This window comes from Pinus tabuliformis, chromosome 5_1, assembly GCF_031772625.1.
Source record: "Pinus tabuliformis cultivar Carrire ecotype Pingquan chromosome 5_1, CPIR1, whole genome shotgun sequence".
Classification (NCBI taxonomy): Eukaryota; Viridiplantae; Streptophyta; class Pinopsida; order Pinales; family Pinaceae; genus Pinus; species Pinus tabuliformis.
In genome coordinates this window covers 356,252,970-356,277,762 of record NC_142305.1, presented here as the reverse complement: position 1 = coordinate 356,277,762, position 24,793 = coordinate 356,252,970, and positions in this window count along the sequence as shown.

The following is a 24,793-nucleotide window of genomic DNA, read 5'->3' as shown; positions in this document are numbered from 1 at the left end:
TACAAAGGCGTGTGTGCATATACATGCACTTTCACGCATGGAAAAGCGTGTGTATGTTGGAGAACTTTTGGTCCGTGGTAGTTAGTCCTTGGTATTTGAACCTATGTTTTTGGACCAGGGTATCTCGTGAGAAGTGTTGATCCCAAGTATTGGGTCCATGGTATTGTTTTATTATGGTTTTGGACCGTGGTATTGTGAAAGGCCTAAGACTATAGAAGAGGAAGGAGATCATTTGGAAAAGGATCATCTGAATGAATTGAATATATAATAAGTGCTAGATCTGAAATATTGGTGATTGGGAGTTATGGTGCAGATCTGGATCTGAGTGAAGGAGGAACCTTAGCACAAAGAGAAGGATAAGTTCTATTCATGGGTCATAATATTTAGGCTTGAATGATAATATCTTTGCATGATTTTGATCTGTTATATGTGGCGCATGCTTGATCTATAAATCTGATAATCTGGGCGAATTAGTGTCTGAATATTTGAAAGAGTGAATTATCTTTTATAGATCTGTACGTAGGTTAAGTGAAGTAAAGGCGTGTACACATGCCGGTTCGGTGAATAAAAATAGCGTATACGCAGGTTTCTCCAAACACAGAAGCGTATGCATGTAGGTTTCAGGTTATTAAAGTAGCGTATATCTTTTGAGTTGTGATCTAGCTGCTTCTGTTTATTGCTGCAGTGTTCTGGGTTTAGAATTTGGTGTGTGGTTACTGTTACTGTGTTTTGGGTACAACTGTCAGAGAAGTATATACTTGATTCAATTCTAATTGGTGAAAAGCAGACTGTTTGATGCAGAAATTTTTTTATGATTTATTGATGTTCATGGATCCAGTCTGAAAATTTATGAAACGTGGTCCCCAGAAGAAAGAGAAGGTTGTAGCCTTCTGTAGGCCAGCACCTATGTACTAGTATCTTGGCTAGTGCAAGAGCTAAGGGGGTTGTAGCTCCCTTCCAGGAGAAGCTGGAGAAGGAGAGAGGGTTGTAGTTCTCTACAGGTTGCAGGCTGCATACTGGTAAAGGACTGCACGAGTACATTGTAAAAAGAAGTTTCTAATTAAAAGAAGATAGAGACAAATTGCAACAGGTGGTTTTCACCCACATTGGGTTTCCACCTTATATCTTGTGTTCTTGTGTGTGTGATTGTCTTCAGATCTGTTTTACTGTTTCTGGTTACTGTTTATTTGATCCTAATAGGGCTCTCTCTGGTTGCAGGTAGGCTAGGACCTGCAGCTAAAACATTGATTAGTGGTTACCTCGGCCGTATTCCCTTTAGGAGGTAGGGAACAACCTGAGTGATAACAACACAGATTAATGATCAACATCAATAAGATAAATTAAATTATAAGTCTGCATTGCATACGCGGGTTTCCTTCTCTGTAGTTGCGTATATACGTGGTTTTATCTAACTGAAGTAGCATCTATGATTTGGGTTTGAAAAAGAAAATAAGTGACTTGATAATACTGATTCACCCCCCCTCTCAATATTATTTCCAACATTCTAGCTAGTGCTCATCAAATACAATGCACTAACTCCACTAACAAACACCAAAAGTCAATGACACCATTAAGACATGGCATGCACCCAAGTTCTTAGACTACACCTCCATAAAATACACCTTCAACTTTTGATATCCCAAAATAGTAATATCCTAACCCAATATGACCTATTTTTTGGATTTGTATAATTTTCTCCTTCTTAGATCCTTGCACCTCCTTAGCACTCCATGACAAATCTACTCCAATGATCACCTTCCAAGTTCCAACACCTCCTTTCAAAACATGACATAACCATCTATATATGTTGCAACAACCTTGTCAACTTCTTTAGCGGGTCACACATGTATTTCACATTTCTTCTTCATCTTGCAAAGTGGTTGTGTGAAGGACAGGGCATCAACATTGATGAAGAAATATTCACTTAGTGACAGTGCCAAGTTTCCTTCATGCAACTCTTCAAATGTCTTAAGTTTTTTTCACAACCATTCCACCTCTTCAACAATTGTTAGATTATTCGTAAATGTGAACTCTTTCCTCAAGCATGGCATAACACTAGCATCCCAAATGTGCATGCCCATTGCATTTGTTACTGCCTTGCTACAATTGTATTATCACACTGCATAAAATGAAACGTTCACGTCTTAACGAAAAAAACCAATTTTTCTTATGACAACATAAAATATGCAAGTGACTAGGAGAGGACTCCATTTTCTCAAGATGAAACAAAGTGTCTTAAAACCCCATTCACACAATAATTTGAATTTATTTTACATAGAGATGGATACATACCCTACCCCTTCCAAATTTGTCGTATGACTTTTAAGAAACTAACACTTGTTTTTAACTATTAAATCCACTTACTATATACTATCTTTTTCTTCCACCCACTTAATACGAAAGAATACATAATGCTTTCACTATAAACAAGTAAAAAAAACTTGTTCCCTCTGAGATATTTTAAATGCTTTGTAGTAAACTTTAACAACAAAATCATTGCATATAAACCCTAACCTTAAAATTATATAATTATTGTTATTATGATAAATACCACTATGTCATAAATGTTTTGGAACATAAACCAAAAAAATATGTAAGAGTGAGAGTAGATAGTTTCTCAAATACAACTAAATTTTTATCTATTATTTTTTGGCAGGGGAAACTTTCAACATTTTTGAAAAAATTAAGCGCTAATTCATTTACGCTCATATTTGTTCATTTTTCAAAACTGGGGAGACAAAATGAGATTGTGGAGTGTTGTGAATGTGAATGAGGGTTTTACTAGTGGTAGACCTGGTATCGAACCCCACCATCATATCTTCAGTCTATTGATGGCACCGAGGTATGTTCCATTTGTAACTTCAATGCATTTTCACCCCACATTTAGTCTTCCACACATATAGTACATGCACGTTAGGTTTATGATTCAAAATCCATTGCTTTTTTCGCTGCCATGCTTGCATCTTTAGTCTTTAATATTTGTGCTGCATTTTTTTGCTCTTGCACAGATTCCATTTAAATTTTGATGAGTTCAGGAGGCCATTTATCATACCAAAAGGAGAAGGAGCAGAAGACTTGAGTAAGAGGCTTAAATGCTCAGAAGTCCAACATTGTGGCCACCATGTCTGTTGCAAGAACCCTGCAACCCTTAGTTAGCCCCAAGGGAATTGACAAGATGATGTAGAGCCTCAATGGCGATGTTTCCATTATTAAGCTCTTGATCCATTTGTTCATTCTTTATTTTTGGATCCATGAAACCCTTTAAAATTATAAAAATTAGTAGAATTTACTTTAAAATAGGTATGGCTCATAAGTAGAAATTACTTTAAAAAGATTGTAGATATTTTGCAAGTAGTGAAATAAGAAAATACTTTGTGATCTTCTCACTCTGTATCATAAACCGCAAGGCCCACTAACCTAAATTCTCTACATACGTTGTTTCCCTCCTACAGAAGCTCTCAAAATTGGTAAATGTGTTGAGATGTCACTAACATTGAGACATAAAAACTTTCAAGGAATCTACCTTGAATAGAGGTAATTTTCAAATGGACCAGTCCCTTCAAACCATACCAATTTTTGCACTTTCACAAGTCAGCCTTGTTCCTATTAGCTTATATTTTTTATTGAATATCAAGTTCTTCTTTTCTTGTCCATCATCTTCAAGAAAAATTATAGGTTAGCTCCAACAAAATGTTAACACATTTTGGTGTTAGGTTTTCCTTGCACTAAATACTATCACAAATATATATATAATATTAATCAATATTTACCTTTCTAGATCTCGATCTACTGAACAAAAAGGTCTACAGGTGATAAATTTGATTCAATGTTGCGCTTGAATCTAGCTATACCTTCTAGAAACTATCATGGAAAATGATGCAAGAACAAAACAAGAAATAAGTAATAGCTATAATTGAAGTGGACAATAATTTGATAAGAATTGATTTTGACTAAAATCTCCAAATAGCATATCAAAAAGTGAAGTTTGAGTGCAATGTCTGACTAAAGGAGAACAAGGAAGGCTTATTCCCAATGTAGCCTCTCGTCATAGGTGCCTTCACATTGTTGGTATTTTTGACAGCATTAGTGTATGAAGATGAAATGGATTTCATCAACCCGGAACTTGGACTTTTAAAGTACACAGCCCTCACAGAATTATTTGCAATCATTTTTAACAGAAAAGGTTAACTTGGCCCTATTTTCACCATAGATTCTAGAAGGAGAATGATTGCATATGTGCTAGGGAATAGAATTCAATTTATGTTAGAGAGCAATAGGAAGTAGAAACATAAAGGATCAATCTAAATTTTCTTAAGTAGGTTTAAGAGCCTATGCAAATCCAAGTGACAAATGAGGTTGAAATGGATTATTGGACAATAGCCTGCAGGGGTGGAAAAAATTCATGTAACTTGGATGAATGGCTCAGATTATGCGGTGTGCCAGGGAAGTAAGGTTTCCATTAATTTTTTTAACCTCATTTTATAATGACTGACAAAGATGCAGAGCCAGGCCATAGTTTGTATGAACCTACAACCAAAAAACAAAACTTGACCTAAGTCTAGCCCATGAGGAAACTAACACCACAACAACCATATCATTCCTTAAGGAATTACTCAAGAATTTACTTAATAAGTATGATGTTGAAGACCTTTCTATTGTCTTACAAACTGTGCAACTACAACAAGAAAAGAAAATTCATCGAGAAGCAGACTCATAAGAAAAGGAAGACTGACAGTTAGCAGGTGGTCATAGAATGTACCAAATATGTAATGTAGACATCTCCCATGAAACACCAATAGCTTTAGCTATAATAGGGATGACTACAACTCAAGATTTTAGAAAGGATATATTTAAGCCTACAAAGGAAATTAAACAAATTAAGAATGATAGCCAAGTTGGAATATCATGTATAATACTATAAAACTTCAAAGGATAGACTAACTGAATTTGTCACATTTTCTCCCATGCATGAAGACTAAATTGTGCCTCTGATCCACGATTTCTATGAATGAATTAATCTGTGAAAATATCTATTTTCCATCATGATAGCCGTGAAAGATTTGTATGAATGTTTGGTGGCTAATATGGAAAAGATGAAGTAGCTATTGAATAAGATTTTCGACTCACCAAAAATATACAAGTTGGTTGCTACCAATGTAATTCTGCTTAGCTGAAATCAAACCGAATTTCATATCCTCAAACATGAGACAAGTTGAGTATTATCATTGTATACATTAGAAGCCTTAGATGCTTTGTCATGGGATAATTACAAATACTTGAAGGAAGCCTTGGAGATGGAAGCGCCTAATAGCATATTGATGCTTTAGAATGAGAACAGGTCTTTCCCATCAAGGGATGTTATGAATCTGCTAAGAGAGTATAATGAGAAGAAGATGAAAGAATTCACAGTAAATGAATATCAGTCCTTTTGATTTGGACAAGTTTGTAACTTTGTATAGGATCCTGGCATAGTGAGGGTATTCTTAACATATTATGGTCGAAGACTAGGCCCCATCCATGACGGCATTAGAAACAAATTTGACTTCATAAAGTCCAAAAATGATAATGCAATTTTTAATAATACTTTTTCTTCACAATCACCATATGAAAGTGTAACAACAGTATTTGAATTGGACAAGAATTTTATAAGAATTGATTCTGACTAAAATATCGAAATAACATATCAAACAATGAAGTTTGACAACAACGCCAAACTAAAGGAGAACAAGGAAGGCTTATTCCCAATGTATTCTCTCCTCATAGGTGCCTTCACATTGCTAGTGTTTTTGATGGCATTAGTGTAGGAATATGCAATGGTTTACTCAAGATGAAAATTGGCCTTTTAAATTACGCAACCGTCATTGAAATATTTGCAATCATATTAAAAAGAAAAGGTTAACTTGGACCTATTTCCAACATAAATTCATGAAGGAGAGTGATTGCAAATGGGCTAGGGAATACAACTTGATTTACGTGAGAAAGAAATAGGCAATAGACATAGAGAGGACCAAGTAAAATTTCCTTAAGTAGGTTCCATAGGCCATGCAAATAAAAGTGACAAATGCGCTTCAAATGGATTATGTGACAATCATCTACAGGGGTTGCAAAAATACAGGTAACTTGGACAAATGGCTTGTATTTTGTGGCATGCCAGGGTAGCAAGGTTTCCATGAAGTTATGAAACCTTATTTTAAAATGAACAACAAAGATGCAGAGATAGCCCATAGTTTGGGAGGACCTAGAACCAGCAAACAAAATATGACCTAAGACTAGCCCATGAGGGAACTAACAGCACAACATCCATATCATTGCTTGAGGAATTACTCAAGAATTTACTTAATAACGATTATGATGAAGACCCTTCTGTTGTCCTAGAAATAATGCAAGTACAATAGGAAGAGAAAAGCCATCGAGAAGCATACTCACAAGAGAAGGAAGACTGGTAGTTATCAAGTGGTCATAGAAAGCACAAAATCTATAATGTAGACATCTACCAATGACATCTAGTAATAGTTTCTCTTGACCCAATGAAAAATTCACTACATTGCCAATGTCATCCGTTTTATTTTGAATACTATCTAATTGAGATGATATAGTGCTAGCCACTTCAGTGATTTTAATTTATGTTTGTGAAGTTAATGTTTGAAGGTACCCTATGTCTTCTCCTAATCTTACATATAAATTTTGAAGATCAACCATACTAGTATCCATAGTCTTCTACATATCGAACTATTGTTCTTGCAACTTAAATTGAGTGCCAATTATTTGATGAGATTGCTAAAAAAAATGGAATTATGCTAATCTATAACATTTTTTATTTTATCTTCTACAAACTTTAAAATTGAGCGAGTAGTTCTGCTTGAGAATCAATAGAGTCCAGAGAATTATTGTTTTCATTATAGTACTCGAATAGAGAATCTGACTACGACTCTATTTTAGCCAATTGTTTCACTACCCAATGAGCGGGTGACTTCAACTCATTCCCTATCCTTTATATATCTTTCTTGAATTGATATCTGTACAAATGATGGCATATAACATTTGTGTTGAGGAAGAAGGCTAGGTACACTTTGTGGGAATAATCGTATAATCCCTTGAGATAGTTGAGCATGAGAGTTGAAGTGGGACATTGTCAACGTGGGTGCCTGCTAGATTTTCTCTAAAATAAGTTAGACATATACCATGCGAGTCTTCATTTCTTCTCCTCATCATGCATGATATGTGCGTAGGAAAACAATTAACTGTAAGGCTTCTGCCAACATTAATTGGATAGTAGCACTTTATCTTTCTCTGCCAATCAATTCCTTGCATTGTCTACCAACTCGCCCTTGATATTGTTAAGGGCTTCAATATCAGACTCAATACCATATGGATGTTGATATTCATTTGTAGTACTGCATGTTCTCTTACTATTAGAGTTATCATTATCATTGTAGTTTTATGAAAATAACTAGCCCCATGAACGAGCCCCGTAAAATCCTGTGTATGTTATGTTCAATGTTGTTGCTATCTCTATCAATGCCATATGTAATCTCCTGAGCCAACCCTTGGCTAGGCCACTCAAATAACCCTTGCATTTTAGCTTATCACCCAAAACCCTAGGAAAAAATTAAACCAAGACTAAATATATATTGACCAAATACATGTAGCATATTTCATTGTTCCCACACATAACTAGAAATTTTATCATAATTTAACCGCAATACACAAATTGAGATTAATGAACCATAAAATTAAAGAACAATTTTAAAATGCAATGGAATATACATAAAACCAGTTCTCAAATACTTATTTGTGAATTTTGTGAGATGGCTATGGACTTGTGACATTCTTCCCAACCATATACCTTGTGGTTCATAAATTCTCAATTGTGGGTCACCCTAGAGCTGGGGCTCCAACTCCACCAGAAATTTATAAAAAAAATTAAAAACCCTAGATAAGGTCCAAGGTGTTAACCCAACAACCATGTAGCTCCAGGGCTTTAGGCACCATTGAGGCTAATTGCCAAGGTACCAACCCAACAAATATATTGTTCTAGGACTCTAGGAACCTTAATCATCCCACAAACTGACATTGAGTTCCCCCCAAAAAATCCATTGCAGTAGGCCATAATATGACCAACAAACCCTCAGAGAACTAAGCTCCCTGGAGCAAGCATAGGGGCTCACACCATAAAAGAGGCATCAATATGACACAATATATAGGAGTCTAAGAAGTCACAATATAACCTAGCCTACCTAACAATAATAATATGAAGGAAGAAAATAACAATAGAGGGATTCTATGGGGCACAGTAATAACAATATGGGGACAATAGGGGCACAACAATATTAATAATGGATACAACTACAATAGTACTAGGGTAATCACTAGTATTATAGGGACATAACATGCCCCTCTCTTTCAAAAAAGTGTTGTACTCAATGCTTGAGTTGTTCTAGATGCTTCTGTATAAAATTCTCATCCTCCCATGTGGAAGCTTCAGCAGATAAGTTCTTCCACTTGATGAGATACTCCGAAATTGATTGATTTCATAGCTGTCGAGTTCTTGTTTCTGTGACTGCTTCCGGTTCCAATATAATTTTTCCTTCCTCATCAAGTTCTAGCAATATTGTTTGAACTGGGAGCTTGTTGTCTATAACCTTCTTTAAAAATGAAACATGAAAAACTAGGTGCACTCGAGAAGCTACAGGAAGCTGCAATTTGTATAAAATAGTACCAATCTTTTGCAACACCTTGTATGGGCCTTAACACTTTGGTTATAATTTACTATCCTTCTTAGCTTGCTTGAGGGACATTTGCTTATATGGTTGTAGCCGTAGGAATACTCAATCACCTACATCAAAACTTCTTTCGCTGTGATGTTGATTTGCCTATTGTTTCATTATATTCTGCACCAACACAAGGTTATCTTTAAGAGTTGGAGGATTTTTTGTTGATGCTCGATGTGATGTTCCACTGCTTGAACCTTAGAATTTTCTCTTAAATATGACGTGATGGATGGTGGCTGATATCCATAAAGTGCCATAAATGGGGTCATTTTTGTTGCTATATGGAAAGAAGTGTTATACCACCATTCAGCTAGAGGCAACCAATTGACCCATTGTGTCTATTTATCAGATACAAAGCAACGAAGATATCCTTCCAAACACTTGTTTACTATCTTAGTTTTCCCATCAGATTGAGGATGATAAGATGAGCTATGAGCTAACAGAGTACCGAGATAAGAAAATAATTTAGTCCAAATATTTCCAGTGAAAATGGGATCTCTTTCACTTACAATAATCTTTGGGTTTCCATATAGCTTTTGAATTGTTTCCATAAATACAGTAGAAACTGTATAGTCTTTAAATGGATGTGATAATGCACAAAAGTGTACATACTTGGTAAGTCTGTCAACTACCACCATGATGACACTCTTTCCCTCAAACTTGGGTAAACCTGTGATGAAATCCATTGAAACCTCTTCCCAATGTTGGCTTGGAATGGATAAAGGTTGTAATAGACTTGGGGTCTTAATTGTTTCAACTTTATTTTGTTGGAAAACCAAACATTCCACCACAAACTTTTGAATATTCGATTTAAGGCCATCCCAAAAAATTCCTTCTTAACCCTGTGGTAAGTTTTTAAAAATCATGAGTGCCTTCCTAAGGGAGAAGTGTGCAATTCCATAAGAATCTTTCGTTTGAGTTGGGATTTCTTACAGAGGTATAAGTGATCTTTGTACCATAACGAATCATTTTGTCAGCTAAATTTATCAAATGTACTAGAATCATGTTGTAACTTTCGAATAAGTGCCCACACTTCTTCATCATTCTTCCATTCCTCCCTTGCCTCATTTATCCAATCTGGTTGGATAATAGAAATGGCACAAAACAATGCTTCCAAATCCTCATCCTTTCTTGAGAGTGCATTTGCCACCACATTTTGCTTCCCTTTTTTGTAGATGATTTCAAAGTCATAACCCAACATCTTTGTGACCCATTTTTGTTGCTCTTCAGAGGATAATCTTTGTTCTAAAAAGTATTTGAGGCTATCATGACCCATTTTTACCTTGAAGTGTCTTCACATTAGGTAGGGTCACCATTTCTTAAGTGCATGTAGTATTGCCAACATTTCCTTCTCATAAATAGATTTGTGTAAAAAATTTCCCTTGATTGGACGACTTTCAAAAGCAATGGGTCTTTCATCTTGCATTAAAACAACACCAATTCCATTTCCTGAAGCATCACATTCCACAATAAAGGTTTTTGTGAAGTCCAGTGTAGCTAAGACCGGTGCTTGGCACATTGCCTCTTTAAGATGTTCGAAGGCCTTTGTTGCTTCTGGAGTCCATGAAAATGCATATTTCTTCAATAATGTTATTAGAGGTGCTGCTATTCTCCCATAATTCTTAACAAACTTGCGATAATACCCTGTCAACCAAAGAAATCCTCGCAAATGCTTTATGGATGTGGGGATTTTCCATTCCTTAATGGCTTTCATTTTGCTAGGGTCTACCTTAACTCCTCCATGAGATACAATATGACCCAGATATTCCACCTCTTGTACTCCAAAGAAACATTTGGATCTTTTTGCACATAATTGTTTCTCCTCCAATATTTGTAGCACCCTGTCAACATGTTCAACATGATCCTTCCAAGACTTGTTGTAGATTAGTATATCATCAAAAAATACTACCACAAATTTTCTAAGGAAGGGTTTGAAAAAGGAATTCATCAAACCTTGAAATGTAGAAGATGCATCAATGGTAAGGCCAAAAGGCATGACCAAAAATTCATAATGACCCTCATGAGTTCTAAATGTTGTTTTCGGAATGTCTTCAATCTTCATTCTGATTTGATGATATCCTGAACGCATATCCAACTTGGTGAAGTAAATTGATCCATGCAATTCATCCAGTAATTCATCAATGACAGGAATGGGAAAATTATCTTTAATAGTGAGCTTGTTGAGCTCCCTATAATCTAGACACATGCGCCATGATCCATCCTTCTTGTGCACCAATACTACTGGAGTAGAGAAAGAACTTTGACTAGGTTGAATTATACCAGCCTTTAGCATTTCTGTAACCATACGTTCAATTTCACTCTTTTGGACATAGGGATATCTATACAGCCTGATGTTTCGAGGAACACTTCACGGAATCAGATGAATAGCATGATCATGATCATGAATAGGTGGGAGACCTTTGGGAGTCTCAGATACCTTGGAATGATTGTCCAAGAATTTTTGGAGATCTGGAGAAATAGATGATTTCGATGTGGAAACATCTAGCGAACATAATTATGCAATTACACCTCTTTGTTCATTTTTTAGAAGCTTTGTCATACCGTTAGAGCTAATTATCTTTCCCAGTTTCCCTGCAATACCCTTTAATTCAACTTCATTTCCTTCTGCAGAAAATTTCATGAAAAGTTCTTGAAAATTAAAAGCTATTGTACCCAAGGGTTGTAGCCATTGGACTCCTAGTACAACATCATCACCTCCCATTGGAATGGAAAGCATTGGGCTAGTCAATACATATTCTCCCATAGATAGCTTGATCTTATGGCACTTTCCAAATAAATTTATTGTTCCTCCATTTGCAACCATCACTTGACACTCTGGCGCTGGATATAGGAAGCAATTCAGTTCTTTTGCTACCTTACAATGAATAAAATTGTGGGTACTTCTTGAATCAATCAACACTATTACCTTTTTCTTCTTGATTTGTCCTTCTATCTTGATGGTTTGAGGAGTGGTAATTCTAGCCAATGCATTAAAAGATATGGTTGTATTCATTTATTCTTTATCTAGGCTTTGTTCCTAGAGTATATCCTCTTCTTTTGACCTTTCTTGCTCCTTTTCTTCTTCCTCTTCACAATCTATGTAGAATAATATCTTCTCAGCACACTTATGACCTTTAGTGTATTTGCTATCACAACTGTAACAAATCCCTTTTGCTCTTTTTTCTTCCAATTTTTGTGGTGTCAACCTTATAGGTTGTGGAAGACTAGGGGCAACAACACTTCCATCTTTATAGTTGTGAGTGGTATGCTTCTTGGTTGCCATAGTTTTCCTCTCCATTTTTCTTGCTAACCTGAATGCCTTCTCTAATTAATCAGGTTCCCAAAGGCGAACATCATGTCGGATATTATCCTTTAAAGTCCCAATGAACACATCAATCCTATGCTCCTCTGGAATATTTTTTACCCTTATGTTCAATTTTTGGAACTCCTCAATGTGCTCCATTATTGAACCCTTTTGTTTGAGACTTATCAATTGGCTAAAAAAAGTGTTGCTTTTTGTATCTTCATAATGTGCTGTCAATTCTTCCATAAAAATTGCCCAACTGATAATTTGTTTACAAGAGCAAAGCCATTGATACCATACAAACTGATTTGGTTCCAAATATGAAGTTTCAATACATACCTTTTGTGTGTTTTGCACATTATTGAGATCGAAAAATTGCTCCATTTGTAATATACATTTTGTGGGATCCTTGCAATCAAACTTCCTCATATCGATTTTTGGAATATGGTGGGTCTCCGATCCAACATTAGAGTCCATGAAATCATGATTAACATTTCTTTTGTTCGCATCATGAGTTTCCTTTACTACCATTTCACCATTAGTAAGTATTTCTTGTAGAAAATTTGTCAAATCTGCCTTCAAATCTACCATTCCTATCTTCAAATCTATCTTAAAATCATCCATCTTAGCTTCCATGCCCTTCATCTTAGATTCCACGCCATTTATCTTAGCTTTTGTTAGCTTTTGTGAGAGTGACATTTGTTGCACTTGGTCTTGTAATTTTCATATATCATGTAGCATTTCTTCCTCTTCTTCATAGTCATGCTAGAGCTTTCAGGTTGTTAACTAGGTGTTTACATTTTATTTCCTCAGGGCATTAGTTATCGATAACAATGCTCTACTATGCCCTTTGAATTCCTTCAAAATAATTTTTCAAATGAAGCTTAAGAAAAAAATATAAAAAATCTACACACCTTTTTTCACTTTTTAGGAACTCAATATTGCCTCTAATCTATCTCTGTAATTTCAGATCATCCAGTCCTAAAATTGCATCCTGAAATAGCCCTCTGTGTCCTCTTTCCAATGCCACCAGTCTGATCCAAATTGGATTCTCCAAGAAAAGTTATGCCAAATCTCACACAATGACTTGATTATAGACTAGTTTATTAGAGTGAACTTGTATGACATGCCATGTGTTCCTGTTTCAACCTTTGGCTCTGAAAAATATATACAAGAAACTAAATTCAGTCCTATTTTTTTACCTTCTTACAAAATTTCAATCTGGTGCTCAGAGAGAAAGTTATGATGATTTTCCCCAGGTCACCTGTTTGGAATGTAATTCAGGAGTCTTCAAAAAGACCAACTTCCTCAGATCATATCTCCACAAATATAGTGCGAAAAGCTCTAAAATTTGGACCCGAGCTTCAGTCTGATTTTGTCCCAAATGGGTTTTCGTTTTTGCTTATAAAACGTTGTAGAAAACAATTTATAGTGAAAATTCCTCGATGACCTATTTGGAGCAGCGAAACCCTAGAATCCAAAGCTCTGATACCAAATATTATGAAACTAGCTCACAAAAAGATAGAAAAGATAGATCAACACCTTAGAATTCAACCTCTTCAAGGGGGAATCATCCTTTACATTACACAAATGAATTATTATTTGATGATTCAAATGACAAAACCTCCTTTCTATATATAGGAGTCTAAGGAGTGACAATATAACCCAGTCGACCTAACAATAATAATATAAAGGCACAAAAACAACAATAGAGTGATTATATGGGTCACAGTAATAACAATATGGGGACAATAGGGGCACAACAATATTAATAATGGATACAACTACAATAGTAATGGGGTAATCGCTAGTATTATAGGGACCTAACATCTCAAATACTTATTTGTGAATTTTGTGAGATGGCTACGGACCTGACATTTTTCCCAACCATATACCTTGCGGTTCATAAATTCTCAACTACGGGTCACCCTAGAGCTGGGGCTCCAACTCCACCAGAAAGTTATAAAACAAATTTAAAACCATAGACAAGGTCCAAGTTGCTAACCAAGGGGCTCTAGGAACCTTACTCGTCCCACAAACCGACATTGAGTTCCCCCCAAAAATCCATGGTAGTATGCCATAATAGGGCCAACAAACCCTTAGAGAACTAAGCTCCCTGGAGCAAGCATAGGGGCTCACACCATAAAAGAGCCATCCATATGACACAATTAACTGAACAACCACACCTTGGCTTCTCCAGAGTCCAACCTCACGACTTAGTTATGATCAATCAGTAGTAGAGTCCACCTTAGGACCCACTAGCTAATTAGTAGTCCCATTTAGGATCAACTGAATGAATCCCTCTTCTATAAATACATTTCTCTGTTATTTAATATTATAATATTACTTACCTTTTCCAAATGAAATTTTCCTACTATGGAGTGATGGGTCCCCCATAATACTTTTTCTAGGTACGCCTATAACCATTAGATGTTTATTAATATACATAAGTTAATCATTATTTACCACATCAAGTTTTCTAGTCACATACCATAAAAAACCACACACAAGTGAACAAAGTGTCCCCCAACAAATAAACATAGATACACATGTGTGTATTGCCCCAAAAACAACTCTTGAATCACCAGCCTAAAATTCACACATACACTTTTCCATGTATCATTTGAGGGGTTCCTGATCAAGGGCGTTACATTCCCCTCTCCCTTATTTGTGCACTATCCTCATTGCATTTAGATACATGCAAGGTCAAAACCATTTAATATTCATTGTTTCTTCCTACCAGGTATTCAATGCATGCTATTCTTCAGTAATTCCTAATTAGCCATCAAGAAAGAGATTCCATAATCATCATCATGAAATATCTATGTTTCCTGCATAAGCTTGTAATATTTAAGACTTAACAATTACTCAAAAAAAAAAATTTACATTCATTAAAAAAATACTTATTGTTGTAGTGTGCTTCTCCAGAGTGCGTTTCCCTGACTATGAAAGATACTTATGCACTTTATAAGAAATGACATATATTTCCCATTTAGCTGGTGTAGTATACTATTGTTTTTTATATTTGTCAAAACATAAAATTGGCACCACTATATTGAACTCTGCTTGCAAAACTTGAAACATTAACCTTATTCTTCACTGCCAATGTGATCCTCTTGATACTGCCTTTATTTTGATGGTCTTTTTGAAATTCTAAACATGGTCAAACTGGTACCTTTTATATAGCAAGGCCTATCATTCCTGTAGCCCTCTATAGTTATAGCTGCTGGAAACCATGCCATAATTTAGTGTACTTGACCCTAGACTTGGTATTCCTTTGTATGCCACACAATTCATAATTTCCTGGGATCTGAACAACTTGGTAATTTCCCTTTTCATGGTTCTAAACAAAAATTCGTTTTCCAATTGGTAGTGTGCTTTTTCCCTTAGTGTTTTTGCCCATCAACTCATTAGAGCTTCAATTCAATTTAGAGAGCACAACAAAGTAATTGGAAATTCACAGTGCACACACAAAACACAATTTTGTGGATGTGATTTCACAAAGAAATGTAGTGGAAAACACACCCATAGTTGACTATTAAATTTAGGCCTCAAACTATTACTCGCAAGCCTCAATGGGCTCTTTATTGCAACAAAATATGGGTCCTTGTGACATGTGAAATGACATGTTGCCAAGAGCAGATGTATGGTGATTTTGTGGATTTTGCTAACAAAACTCCTTGAGGAAGCATTAGAATCCTAATCTTAACCCCATCATTTCCCACAAACATTGTTAGACCTTCATGAATGGGGTCTCCTATCCACAGTCGTTGTTTAGGCTAAGTACTTTATGTGAGGAAATCCTGCCCCAATGCACTTGTACATTGTCTTTAGCATATAGTGTATAATATTGCAACCTATAATACTACAAGATTTTCCTATAAAAAAACACACTAAAAAAAATAACTTACCATGGAATCAAAAACCAAACATTGCATCCGTTGTAATTTCGAAATTGTTGGCCAGTTGTATTGGTAGCTCCTTTGGTGACAAGGATTGAATAGAAATTCCTTCTAGCTAAGTAACAAGCACGTGATAAAGAGGTTTATTTCTCTATTTTGGATAATATACTAATGACATGTATCCAAAATGATAAAGGTGGCATGTAGCCACAAGTCTATCACCACCATTGTTACCAGGACCACAAATGACTAGAACCCAACTGTTGTCATATAGCTTGTAAACCAAAATCACATGTCTCTTGACCTGTGTTGTAGAGATTACTGAACTAATATGAAGCGTAGTCATTGAAATATTGACCACCATGGAGGATCGATCCCACCATGGCTAACCAAAGAGTTCATCGATTTATTTGCAATTACCAGTAATCATGACCACTATCTCAATCTGTGCCATGGAGTAACAGAGGATGTGGTCATGTTTGTGATGAGCCTCATCATTGGGTAATTATATGGGCCTCAATTCATCTCCTAGCTTAGTCAAATCAACTCTTCTCACAACTTATTACATGTTTTGATTATATTGTAGGAATTTACAGGGTAAGTTCCTCAGAAAGAACACCAAAAGGACACCGCTCACAACCAGATCTCAAATCAATACACCAGTATTTTTAACGTGGTTAAAACCCTCAAAGAGGGAAACAGTCCACGGCCTATCCCAACGTGGGTACTACAGGCAATTTATTAATCAAAGAATGAAAATTTACATAAGCTTCTCTCATGCACGGATTACCCGAACAATGACCCTCCATGCGCTTTAAATAGAACTCATGGACCAATCGGGTGTCAAGCCACGGATCAAGTGTCGGTAATACCGAGGAGAGAGTGAACCGTCGGATCACTACATATCGTGACCGTCGGATTGTAAGTTACAAAATGTACAACGTTAAAGAAACACACTTTACCTAACTCTATACATAACTCTATACTAGACCAAGTTGAACTTAACTATTTCCTATGTGTCGGAATATCCTAACATCCCCCCTTAAGAACAACTTGGGATAGGATTGAAGGATTTACAAATATGACACAATAGGAGAAGGAAGGAGGCACTAGAGCCTATCCCCCCTTAGTGACAACTTCCTGAACTCCAAGCATATATCGAAGTTTAGTGAACTTCGCCTCTGTGAGAGCCTTTGTGAAGATGTCTGCAACCTGATCATCTGTTGAACAATATTGCACTTCAAGAACATGGTCATGAATGAGCTTTCTGATGAAGTGCATGTGTAGTTCAATGTGTTTGCTGCGCTGATGCTGGACTGGATCTTTGCATAGCTGAATGGCACTTTGATTATCACACCAAAGTGTGGTTGGATGCTGCTGCTCAAAGCCAAACTCTGATAGGATCTGACGAAGCCACAAGGCTTCCTTACTAGCTTCCACGGCACCACGATACTCTGCTTCTGCTGACGAAAGAGAAATGGCAGCCTGTTTCTTACAAGCCCATGTAATAGGTCCTGAACCAAGAGTGAAGACATAACCGGCAGTAGACTTCCGATCATCAGGGTCACCAGCCCAATCAGAATCAGTGAAACCAACTAATAGAGGAGCTGCTTTGGCACTGTAATGAATCCCAAACTGTACTGTACCTCGAACATAACGAAGTATTCTTTTAGCTGCTTTCCAATGACTTTCACGGGGGTTTTGCATAAAACGAGCAACAAGGCCAACAGCAAAGGAAAGATCAGGACGAGTATGGGTTAAATACAAGAGTTTTCCTACAAGTTGACGGTATAAGGTAGCATCAACTTCAGGAGAAGTACAAGAGACTGAAAGTTTGACTCCAGACTGAAAGGGAGAAGGGGCTGGCTTACAGTCTTCCATGTGAAAATGACGAAGAATATCACAAGCATACTTGGACTGGGAAAGGGAAATACCCTCCTTGGATTGCAAGACTTGAAGACCGAGAAAATAGTGTAAGTGTCCTAAGTCTGTCATTTCAAATTTCTTTTTAAGGCTGGACTTCACATGGTTTATAAGGTTGGGATCACTACCAGTAAGAATAAGATCATCAACATAAAGAACAAGGATGATAAGAGAGTTGCCCACTTTCTTGGTGTAGACAGTATTGTCAGAATAACACCTAGAAAAGCCAGATTCTAAAAGAAAGCTATCCATTTTGGCATACCAAGCCCGAGGAGCTTGCTTGAGACCATAAAGGGATTTCTTAAGTCGACATACAAGGCTGGAGTCTGTTTGGATGAAGCCAATGGGTTGTTCCATATAGATTTCTTCATGCAAGTCCCCATGCAAGAAGGCAGATTTAACATCCATCTGATGGACTTCCCATTTTAAAGAGGCAGCAAGGGAAAGAACAAGGCGGATAGAGTTCATTTTGGCAACAGGGGAGAAGGTTTCAGTGTAGTCAATGCCTTCAACCTGTGAAAAGCCCTTAGCAACAAGACGAGCTTTATGTTTATCAACTTTCCCATCTGGTCCATACTTGGTTCTGTAAACCCATTTACATCTAACAAGTTTGCGTCCCTTTGGTAGAGGAACAAGATCCCATGTATCATTTGTCAACAATGAATGATATTCTTCATTCATAGCTGCTTCCCAATGTGGATGGCCTGAAGCTTCTGCAAAAGTGTCAGGATCATGATTTACTGGAGCTTGAGCCAGTAAAGAAGAGGCTCTTTCAAACTGAGAACGTGTACGTCGCTGATCTGTAGGATCACCGGCAAGATCACCTGCTGCATCCCGAGTAGCACGGACCCATCTTGGAAGTTGAGGATCTTGAGAAGGGGGGGAGGATTATCATCCTCACTTTCATCATCTGAAGAAGAAATGTTTTCAAAAGTAGAAGAGATAGGAAGAGGTGGCACATCCGCCGGACTAGGCTCGCAGGCCGATTTATTTTCATCAAATTTTACATCTCTTCTAATGATAACATTTTTGGACTTAAATGGAATAAGTCTATAACCTTTTACATCTTCAGAATATCCAACAAAAGTACATTTCTCACTCTTAGGTTCTAAAGCTTTATGCTTTTCATCTGGAATATGGGCCCATGCTTCACTTCCAAAAACACGAAAGTGACTTACATCTGGTTTAATGGAACTCCAAGCTTCTTCTGGAGTGATATTCTTTAGAACCTTAGTAGGAGTGCGATTGATTATATAATTTGCACAATTAATTGCTTCGGCCCAAAAACTAAGACTGAGTCCTTTAGATTGCAGCATACAATTAGCCATTTCCTTTAAGGTGCGATTTTTCCTTTCAGCTACACCATTTTGTTGTGGAGTGTATGGAACAGTATGTTGCATTTGAATTCCATTTTCGGTGCAAAAGTTGATGAATGTGTTTTTAACATATTCTCCACCATTATCAGTTCTTAGCTTAAGAATTTGATGTCCAGATTGTTTTTCAACAAAGGCTTTGAAGGCCAAAAATGTGTTAAATACTTCGCTCTTGAGTTTTAAGAAGTATACCCAAGTGCGTCTGGAGAAATCATCAATGAAAGTTAAGAAATACTTGCAGCCAGAGAATGAAGCAACAGGAAGTGGACCACATAAATCACTGTGCACAAGCTGTAAAGGGGCTGAGGCGTGCCAAGAGGCACGTTTTTCAAAACTGTCCCGATGATGTTTTCCGAGTACACATCCGGAACAAACACCATCTCTGCAAGATACCATAGGAAGACCTGTCACCATATTTTCTTTACATAGATGCTGAAGGGAGCGATAGTTTAAGTGACCAAATCGCTCATGCCAAAGTTTGCTCACTTCATCATTATGAGCAACAAATACTGAGGGAAGATTTGATGACCCAAAGTTGTGAAACTTATACAACCTTGTGGAATCATCAGCAATACCAGTAGCTAGAATCTGTTTAGGATCTCTTAGATCCTTGATTACAACATCATGAGGTGAAAATTCAACAATTTTACCTTCACCTGAATGAGTTATCTGATATACAGATAGAAGGTTGCAGGATAAGGTTGGAACACATAATACATCATTAAACTGACCATTGTCTAGATGAACAGTTCCAGTCCCTACAACATTAAGAGATCTATCATCACCAACATATATATTTTTGGTGTTACAATCATTTAAAGAAGAAAACATGGCTTGGTTTTTGGCCATGTGATAAGAGGCTCCAGAATCAATGAGCCACTCATGAGAATGAGAAGAAGAAGATACATTTAATGCATAACCAGACTGAGATGATTGACAACGACATGCAGAAAGTGCCATTCCGGAAGTTGAAGTTGAAGTATGCTCCACATGGATGTTATGTTTCTTCATTGCGGCTTCCAAGGCTTCCATCTTCTTAAAGCATTTAGATTCTAAGTGGCCATCTCGATTACAAAAGTTACAATGTCTATCAGTCTTCTTCCATTTGTTTTTATTGGTCTTATCATTTTGCTGAAATGATCTTTCATTTTGAGGCTGAGTTTGCTTAGGACCCTTGTTTGGTTTAGGACCATTCTTTTAGGATATGACTTCTTAGGATTCTTTGAATTTGGTTGCTGCTGGGCGGCTAACGCTTTCTTGGAAGAGTTTCCAAGATTAAGAAGACCAAGGTGTAAGAGTTTTTCTTGTTCTCTTATTAAGGAATCACAAAAGGAGTCAAAGGAAGGGGCCTTGTAGTCTTTTCCTTGACAAATGAAAGCTTCCCTTGTAGAATGGAAAGTGGAAACAAATACAGAGTAGGCTGGTCCCAACTTAGTAAGGATGGAATAAATAAGGTTACTATCTTCTTTCTTAACCTTAACACCTTCCAAGAGATATCTAAGGGTCTTGAATTTGGACAAGAAATCTTCAATGCAAGAAAAATTATTAGGATCCAAAGTAAGCAACTCATTTTCAAGTTGATGGGCTCTAATTTCATTTTTAATCCCAAAAACTTTAGTGATTTTTTCCAATGCTTCATGAGGAGTCTCAAGTTCTGCAATATGGAATCTAAGATCAGGAGAAATAGACATCCCTATCAAACCACGTGCTTGATCTTGTCTATTTTCCCATTTTGCAGCCTTGTCTTCATCTTTTGGTTTCTTCTCTTCGTCTGTGGCTATTCTGTAAAGACCTTTACTTCTAAGTAAATCTTCCATGTAGGCTATCCATTGGAAGTAGTTAGTGCTGTCAAGAATGACTTGGCATGGACTTTCCATTTTTTTAAAAAAACTGAAGCTAAAGATGCTGAAAGTAAGTGTTGCAATGGATATATCTCGAAAAAATAGGCTGTTTTAAAAAAAAATGGCTCTGAAAAAGGCTTCCGGATGAAGAAGTTATGGCTTTTTGAAAAACAATTGTTGAAGTTGCCGGCAAAGTGCGCGAATGTGCGGGAATGAAAAAAAATCCGCCCCCACAAAATGGAGACTTGAACCCAAGACCTCTACTCTCTTAGAATAGCTTTGAACCAATTGATCTATACAAAAAAATTGAGAGAGAGAGAGAGAGAGAGAGGGGGGGGGGGGGCCTTGGTTTGCGTGCTTGCCTTGAGAAAGCTCTTTTTCCCTACAAAACACAAAACACAAAACCCAACACGGACATGCAAAGAAAACGAACCTTATGGCTCGAAGTTAGCTTTACCCAAAAAACTAAATATTTTCAGAAATTGAACCTTGCGGCTCAAGGTTAGCTTTAGCCGAAAAACTAAATATTTTTCTCAATGTTTCTGATTTTCCGAGATCACACTAAGGTGCAGGGAAAAGAGCATACGCATGAGAAAAATCCTTCCTTTCTGTTTTTGATTTGCCCAGATCACACAGAGTCGCAGGGTAAAGAGCATATGCATAAATGAAAGGTATAGATCCGGTTAAAAAAAAACTAAATAAACCGAAACCGAAATAAGCAGAGAGAAAATAACAGTAAACTGCAAATAAACACTGTATACCTCCCGATCTGAAAAATGACGCAACTAGGGCTACCGGAAACCTTTTCGCGTGAAACGAAAGGGATTCCTCACAGGAACAGATGCTCCAAACACAACAGAGCAGTCCTCTCGGCCTGAAAGCAGTCAGAAATAGCAGATCTAGGAAACGGCAGTCGGATGCAGTTCTACCGGCTTCAGATTTGGATCACCAACGGTCGCGGCGCTCAAATAGCTCTGATACCATGTAGGAATTTACAGGGTAAGTTCCTCAGAAAGAACACCAAAAGGACACCGCTCACAACCAGATCTCAAATCAATACACCAGTATTTTTGACATGGTTAAAACCCTCAAAGAGGGAAACAGTCCACGGCCTGTCCCAACGTGGGCACTACAGGCAATTTATTAATCAAAGAATGAAAATTTACATAAGCTTCTCTCATGCACGGATTACCCGAACAATGACCCTTCATGCGCTTTAAATAGAACTCATGGACCAATCGGATGTCAAGCCACGGATCAAGTGTCGGTAATACTGAGGAGAGAGTGAACCGTCGGATCACTACATATCGTGACTGTCAGATTGTAAGTTACAAAATGTACAACGGTAAAGAAACACACTTTACCTAACTCTATACCTAACTCTATACTAGACCAAGTTGAACTTAACTATTTCCTATGTGTCGGAATATCCTAACATATATTTTGTTTAATGGGATGAGTTAAGGTGATATATTATGCCTAGTGGACTAATATGCACTGAATGGAGGTTTGGAAGAGAAAATAAAGTACTTGTGTGAAGACAAAGGTTTCAAACTGTAATGGGAAAAGGGAGAGATATATTAGGAGGTAAATCCTCCTCATTTACTCCTCCCCCATTCGAATATTCCTCCATTAATCACACCAGCTCAGAGTGAAAGTAGCCAAGTCCTGAAGATCAGAAGGCAGCCAAGCAATTGATAGACAAAGACTTAGTTCTTCTCAATTTTGGGAGCCTAGACTCCCTAGATTTAAGGAAGTTGTTGGAGACTTCAGTTGTATAATCAAAGAGGCCTAGAACCTCATTAGGATTCAAATTTTTGTTGTAAAAACACTAGTTATTTTCGAGCTCCAGACTTGTGGAAGACATTGATGTAATTTTTCTTTTGATAATGAAAATGATATTTTTCTTGATCCAACACTATGTCGACTTAGAGGGATGAATCTCTTGGGTTAGGGCCCAACCCTAGCAACAAAGGCTCTTCTCTTTTTATCTGTATTCTTAGCTTAGTTTCATAGATTCATGGTTAAATTGTCTCTAGAAGTATTTCATTGCAAGTACCATGGATTTGATTAGTTGTTTATTAGTTTGCTTCCATTTGTGCTTTACTTCAGTAACAGGTTAGAATAGAAGAAAAGAAGCACCAGAAAGTTGTGAGTAGGTGTCTTGGCCTCACCTGTTCCCTCAGAGATCATGATTTGAGGAAAAGCCCCTTATGTAGCCCCAAAAAGGCATATTTCCATTTCCTCATAAGATTTAGAGTTTAATGTACTTAAACAAGCATTTGATCATTTTTGCAAGTGTAGGATTTGATTTCCATCTCTTCCATCTTCATTCTTTCAGTAGATCTCATCCATGATTCCATTTTATTCAGTGCTTTTCCTCGTACATGAAGTAGACAACTAGTTTATTAAATTCCGCTTTTCTAGCTTGTTAGAATTCTTCTTGTTTACATGACTTTGTGGCAATTATAAATCTCTGGTGCAGAGTAGGTACATCATAAATCTAAAGGGATCTCATAGCAGGCAACCACCTTCCAACTTCATCTATTCATAATCATCCATTGCTTTCACCAATATCTTCACCAATCTCATCATTTTACATAGAAATTCCTCCAAGCATGTTAAGCGAATGCAATCATCTCCTTACCTTGGTATTGAGTTCTGAGTAATCCTAGGCATTTTCTCACTCCATTCCACCCATAAACCACCTTCCCTAAGCCTTCCAACACCTCTAGCAACCATCATTTTTCTCTTGACTATATCTTGTACAAATACATGGAATCCTATAGGTTTCTAGTACATCTTGTAGGTTTTCCTATAGTGGCCTATTTTGAGGCCAAATCAAGAGAAAACCTCTAGGAAACCACAACAAGTCATCCAAACTTCCCAACCATCTCCTAAACATCCCAACCATCCACCAGCATTGCTAAGCCACCTACCACATGACCAAAAGAGATTAGGGTTTACACTTGATTTTCTAGAAAAGGAATAAAATGAACAAACATATTTATTTCAATCCTTTACAGGCACAGTAGTGATGTTTGATGTATTGAATTTCCATGCTTTAGATAGTAGCATTTCATACATGTTGGCTTGGAATTTTTGTAAAGCATAATTTCTCAGCAGTTAGTTAGAGAATGGTGTGTTTTTAGCATAGGATTTTAGTCATTTTCCTTATTTGTAGTAGATAAGCTTTCTCCTAGAGTAGATCTCCCTTTCTTTCATCAACAATCAAGCTTCTTCTGAACCCATAGAAGTGTCACTTGAAAACCCTAGTGATCTCTTTCCAATTAAACATTAACAAAAGGCAGAACCATCACTTTTACTTGTGTATACAACACGGTCACCTCCATGTTTTGTATGAACCCCGGGTTGATAAACTAAAGCTAGTAGCTCTAGGAGTTGCAGCATTCTTACTGCAACACTGGTGATCATCACTTTTTGGCATTGTTTTCGGGGACATGTCTGAGTACTATGTGAATACTACTCTCTTTCTTCTATTTCTTGTTTCTAATGTTCTTCACTTAATTTCATTTCTGCAAAAGTAATTAAGTTTACTTCCTTTTTCATTCTGCATCCTTTGCTTTCCTTTCCATTTTGCAAGTAAGATTTCAATCAAGTAGTTATTTTTTTCATTCAGTTAGTAGTTTTCATTCATTATGAAATTTCAATTTTGTAA